The sequence below is a fragment of the Spinacia oleracea genome, chromosome 2 (assembly GCF_020520425.1).
Source record: "Spinacia oleracea cultivar Varoflay chromosome 2, BTI_SOV_V1, whole genome shotgun sequence".
Classification (NCBI taxonomy): domain Eukaryota; kingdom Viridiplantae; phylum Streptophyta; class Magnoliopsida; order Caryophyllales; family Amaranthaceae; genus Spinacia; species Spinacia oleracea.
Genome location: NC_079488.1, coordinates 65,589,829 through 65,596,199, shown reverse-complemented (window position 1 = coordinate 65,596,199; position 6,371 = coordinate 65,589,829).

Genomic DNA, 6,371 nt, shown 5'->3' with positions numbered 1-6,371 from the left:
GGGCCATACTAGTCACTTCATAACCTGCAAAACAGTACATATACAATATATACCATTCACCCATTCATTATCACGAATGGCCCACATAGCTGGTTAGTAAAACACGTTATGCATCATATAGATATTTGCAGCAATTAATCAAGGGCACCAATAATCTACCAATTATTCAGTCCTTATTAATTCTAATCAAGTTGTTTAACCTTAAAGGATTTGTAGACCTAATCAAGAGTTTATGACTAAAATTTCTCCCACTTAAACCAATAACTTTATATGCTTTACTAATTTTAAACATAAAAATGTATTTCTAGTCTAACTGGAAACATACAAATTTAATTAAAATTTAAAGCTCATATAAAATTATAATCGAATCCATTTATTTTATTTTATTTTCAGTTGAATTAAATAAATTTAAATTAATTCTAGGTTTAATTTTAGTAAAATAATTAGTATAAATTAAAATTTATAATAATTATAATATTCAAAATTAAAATCCAAGAAAACAATTTAAATTATTAATTTTAAAATTAATTAAAATTATTTCCGAACTGAAAATCTCAAATTAAAATTCAAAATGATTCAATCGTAACACGACGAGCACTTGAGCTTGCGCCCAAGCCTCATCGTGTGCACGACTGGTCGCTGCACAAGGCACGCATAGCTCTACGCAACACGCAGCCACATGCCACACGCACACGCAACCATCGCTGGCCACGCTGCGCGCAGCCTCGTGCTGTGTCGCATCTGCTGCTGCTTTCCATCGCGAGGCCTCGCTCGCTGCGCGAGCCTTCGCTCGCTGGAGCGAGGCAGTGCGCGCTGTGGCGCAGCTCGCTTGCCTTGCCCCTCGCCCACGCCCATCGCATAGCACACACGGCCAGCTCCTTTGCTTCGCGCGCGGGCCATGCTATGTTGCTCGTTGCTTTCGTACCGCACGGGCGACGAGCTCCCTTGCTCGTCGTCGCGTGCCCGCACTATACAACACCCCTTAAGGGTAACACGTAGCTTCCTTCGCTTTGTGCGTACAACATTTATGAGCGTTTTCATAAAAATTTAAAATTAACGACAAATTAATAACTCATATTAATTTCATAATTTTAGGGCGAAAAATCGAAAATTTATTAATCAATTAATTTCCGATTAACATGGATTCAAATCTAGGTCATAAAAATTTAAAATTTAACATAAATTAACAATTTTTATGGTGGATTTTAATCATGGATACCTAATTAAATTATTAATTAATTATGAAAAACAAATCAATTCTAAATTATTCGAATTTCAACAAATTAATCATAATTACAAATTAGGTTGTATAATTAACAAGTCTAGGCATTCATAATTGTTAAACATATACTGTAGGTCAATCAAAAACTCAATATTTATCAACAAGAATCGCAAATACTTGATTTAACATCTTAAATTTCCAAACTTTTGCGTTCGAAAAACTAAAACCTCCGAAAAGTCATAGTTAGGCTTCGAATTTGGGAATTCTGGGTTCGGCCAAAAAATACTAGTTTTGTCAAAATTTTAGAATGCCTTTTACATGCGAAATTGACACAAAAATCACTCGATTTGGATGAGTAACGAAGAAACTGCCGAAAAACTGCGTACATATAATTAAATAAACGCAATTTGCAATTAATTACGAAAATTAATCACCCCTTTAATTCTTTGCAAATTTGTAAAATTTAACCATGTTCATGCAATTTAGATTATGAAAATAATAAGAGGCTCGTGATACAACTTTTAGGTTATGATACATATGAATAAACATAAATCATGCGGAAAACCATAAAGCCAGGAAACATATTATTAACACATACTCCCTCCGTCCCGGAATACTTGACCTGTTTTCCTTATCGGGTTGTCCCTTAATACTTGACCTGTTTCTAAAAATGGAAATATTCTAAAAATATTATATTATTTCTCACTTCACCCCTATTAACCCACCTACCCCCTACTCCATACAAAAAATAATTAAAAATTCAACCCCTACTCTCCCCTAACCCCACCTCTTAACCCACCTCCCACTAACTACATTAAAATAATACCCCACTATCAACTACTACCTATTTAATTAAATAAGTCAATTCAAGTCCCTTAAACTCTGTGCCGGTCAAACCGGGTCGAGTATTCCGGGACGGAGGGAGTAATCATTTAGCATAATTCAGATGCATACACTTTGTAGCGTGCCCTCCCTAGCTGCGCCCGAACGGAACAAGAACAAGTCTTTAGGACTCCAAGTGTCGTCCCTCCGTAGATAGTCCACATCACGTCCGGATCCGCCTTAAGCTTGACCAACTAGAATCGCCCTTAAGGTTCTAGGATTTTCGGCTAATATGGGTTGCAAGTGTTTGGCTGATTTTTGCTTGAAAATCTTACCTTTTGAATACTTCAAATCTCGATGTAAATATGTGACCCTAGGCACCTATTTATAGAGTTTATGGAAAGGAATTATAATCCTATTAGGATACTAATTTATTTAATTAGAATCTTATTAAAACTCTATTAAACAAATTTTATCTTTATTAGGATTAGGATTTAATCATAGAACAAATTCTAATATCCTTAGGATTTGTATTGCACACAACCGCACACGAGCACGAGCACGAGCACAGCCCGCGCAAGCCTCGCGGCCCACGCGAGCTGCTCTTGCTCGCAGCCCATGTCGCAGCCCACGACTGCTCCGCGCGCGCCACAGGCCTTGGCTGGGCCTGGCATTGCGCTGGGCCTGGTTGAGGCTTGGAGTGTGGTTTGTTGCGCTTGGCTTGCTGGGCGACGGTCTGGCTTCGTGCTGGGCCTTCGTCTAGCGAGCCTCGTCCGATGCTAATTCGTACGATACGCTTCCGATTAAATTCCCGATTCCGGAATTCATTTCCGATACGAACAATATTTAATATTTCCGATTCCGGAATTAATTTCCGTTTCGAACAAATATTTAACATTTCCGTTTCCGGAATTATTTTCCGATTTCGATAATATTTCCGATTCTGACAATATTTCCGTTTCCGGCAATATTTCCGATTCCGGCAATATTTCCATTTCCAATAATATTTTCCGATACGTACCATGTTTCCGTTTCCGGCAAATCTACGACTTGGATAATATTTATGTTTCCGATACGATCCATATTTCCGTTTCCGGCAATATCATCGTTTCCGGAGTATTCATTTCTTGCTTTTGACGATCTTAGCTCCCACTGAAACCAAGATCCGTCGATTCTGAATATCCATAGATGGAGTATTTAATGCCATTAAATACTTGATCCGTTAACGTACTATTTGTGTGACCCTACGGGTTCAGTCAAGAGTAAGTTGTGGATTAATATCATTAATTCCACTTGAACTGAAGCGGCCTCTAGCTAGGCATTCAGCTCACTTGATCTCACTGAATTATTAACTTGTTAATTAATACTGAACCGCATTTATTAGACTTAACATTATATGCATACTTGGACCAAGGGCATTATTTCCTTCAGTATGAGTGTATTTTGTGATAGTCAGTCCGCACTTCACATAGCGCAGAATCCAGTATTTCATGAGAGGACCAAGCATATTGAGCAGACTGTCACTTTATACGGGATGCAATCAAGGAAGGTATTATTTGTCCGTCTTACTTATCGACAAAGTTGCAGTTAGCGGATATTTTCACAAAGGCACTCGGAAAAGCACTGTTTGAATTTTTTCTTGGCAAGATGGGCATTCGAGATTTGCATGCTCCACCTTGAGGGGGGATGTTAAGATAGATTAGGATTATAATATCCTAATATTAGTAGAATTGTAGTGCGTAGATAATACTAAAGTAGAATTGGAGTAGGAGTTAAATACTCAATAGAACAGAATATGTTGTATTATAAATAGCTGCTTATTCTAATGAGAAGATCAAGATTTGTGAGATTAACACAATATTTGTCAAAATGACAAAATGCAACCATCCTGCTTTTACCAAACTATATTGTTTGATACGGAGTATCAAATAGAAATACAACAATTGCAGAAAATACAGATATTTTTATGTAAGTCCTCAGGCCCGGCCCTAGGGGTAGGCGAGGGATGCGACCGCCTAGAGCCCAAGGCGAAAAGGGGCCCAAATAAAAGCTTGTGCAGTAAATTAGTATGTACTAGTAATAAATACAGATTAACGCATTAAATACACATGTTATTTTCTTGGCTCATTGGTAGAAAGCGGGTGCTTAAGCTTTGTCTGCTTTGATACTTAACAAACATGTCTAGTGTTCAACTTCCCTCAATGTCTTTAATATTTTGTTTCTTCCTTTATTCGTTCAACACTTTTTTTTAAAAAAAAAAACTTTGTCAATATTTTTATTTTTGTGTTTGTTAACTTGTACTGTAATTTTTTAATTTACATTTTTAGCAACTAATTTTCTCATTTATAATACTTTGTACGTATATTGTTTCAATTATTTAAACCCTTTATTTGTATTAGCTCTGTCCTTTAATCCTTTACAAGATAATTAAGTTTTACGTTGAGTTTATGTACGTACTTAGTATTTGACTTTGAGTACTCAGTTCTAATTGATGTAACTATATGTTGGCGAAAAAATGCTTATTTGATGGACTATGGGTCTATAAGTTTTAAAATAGATATCAAATTTTAATGAAGACAAAATTAACTGATACTTCTATATGCTCAAAATGAACTTTTTTTAAAAAAAAGTAAAAATCTCTTTTTAATTATCTTGTACGTAGTAATTAAGTAAGTATTTATTTTATTGAAATATTTCAAGAGATCGACTAGAACACGATTTTGAAATTATAGGATCCTGCAAAGAGATGTAATAATTTTTTATTGATTTGAATTCAAGAGTATAATGGATTTAACAAAAAAAAATTATGATATTAATTCAGTTAAAGACGTATCATTTCGGAAGGGACCCTGATCCCTTATTTCGCCTAGGGCCCTCAAAATGTCAGGACCGGGACTGTAAGTCCTGGTATTGTTAAAGACAATACCTATCTATCTATTACTATATACTAAAAGATGAATGACACGTGTCACGTCCTAGTGAATTCTTAGTTTTTTTTTCATTTTAAAAAAATACTTGTATATTTTAATTGAAGAATCTTTTAAAATATCTGATTTCCTGATTTTTTTTTTCTTATTCTTTCATTCTATTGAACATAATAGAAATATATATGAAAAAGTGAATCACGATTTCATGTATTACGACAAGGATAAAAAAAATATTAATACTGATTTGAAGAACATATATGATAGGAATGGGAAAAATCACATTTTTTTAATATTATTGTTTCTATAATATACATTGTTAGCTATTACGGAAACTCCGTAATAGCAAAATAGCAAAATATTTTTTTGATTTTCATATAAAATTTTCAAAAAAAATTATTATACTCTTAACCTACAATAGTTAATAATTAAATAAATAAATAAATTACTCTGAAATGTGTTATTATACGACCATACCCAAAAACAAAAAAAATATTTATTTATTTTTTATTTTATGTAAAACAAGTGTTAAAAAGTGGGTTCAACAAAATTACTTATAAACTGGAAAGCCAGTTATATACACAGTCTAGAAAATATGGTATTAATTATAACTGATATGGTTATCAAATCAATGCCATATCCAAAAATTTGGATAGATCGAGGGTACGGGTATGTTTACGGTTACAAATATTATTCAAATTCAGAAGGAAAGAGTACCTAATAATTGTTCATAGTTTTTTTTATATATATATTTTCCCAACTTAAGTATTTTTGTCGTAGCACTAAACTCCTAAAACCACACTAATCAGTTTACAATTCAAATAAATAATAATTTTCTCCGATTTTCCCAACAACCGTTGATAAAACTTGATTTAATTTTATTAAAAACTTCTTTTAAGTAAATTATTCAGAATAGAAAAGAAAAAAATATTTAGTCTCATCCGTGCATTGCACGGGACCTAACCTAGTATGAGCCTTAATGATTCCCCTTTTAACCATTCTATGGACTATACTCTTTCCTATTCCAAGCATTTTTGATAAATCTCTTAAACATGTTCTGTCCCCCATGTTAATACTTGTGATGCTTTCAATAGGAACTTCAATTCTTTTTCCTGCCGGAATTGTGAAATTTTGTACTTACATTGTATTTCTGGTTGGCTTCTCTCTGCTTCTTTGTTGTGTTCCATAAGTTGCTTAAATATCTTCTTGACAATCCGAATTCGTGTATTGTAGCCTTTATTGAGCCTTTCTTGACTTTCCCGTCTTTTCCCAGTCCCCTGTTAAGTATCCAAACGAGGATATGCAGCCTATCAGCATTGCTGAGCCTGGCGCGCTTATGAGGACGCCTTCCTCCCTGCCTTGGTTCCGGATGAGTGGCTGCCTGAGAATGCTGTAAATGCAGC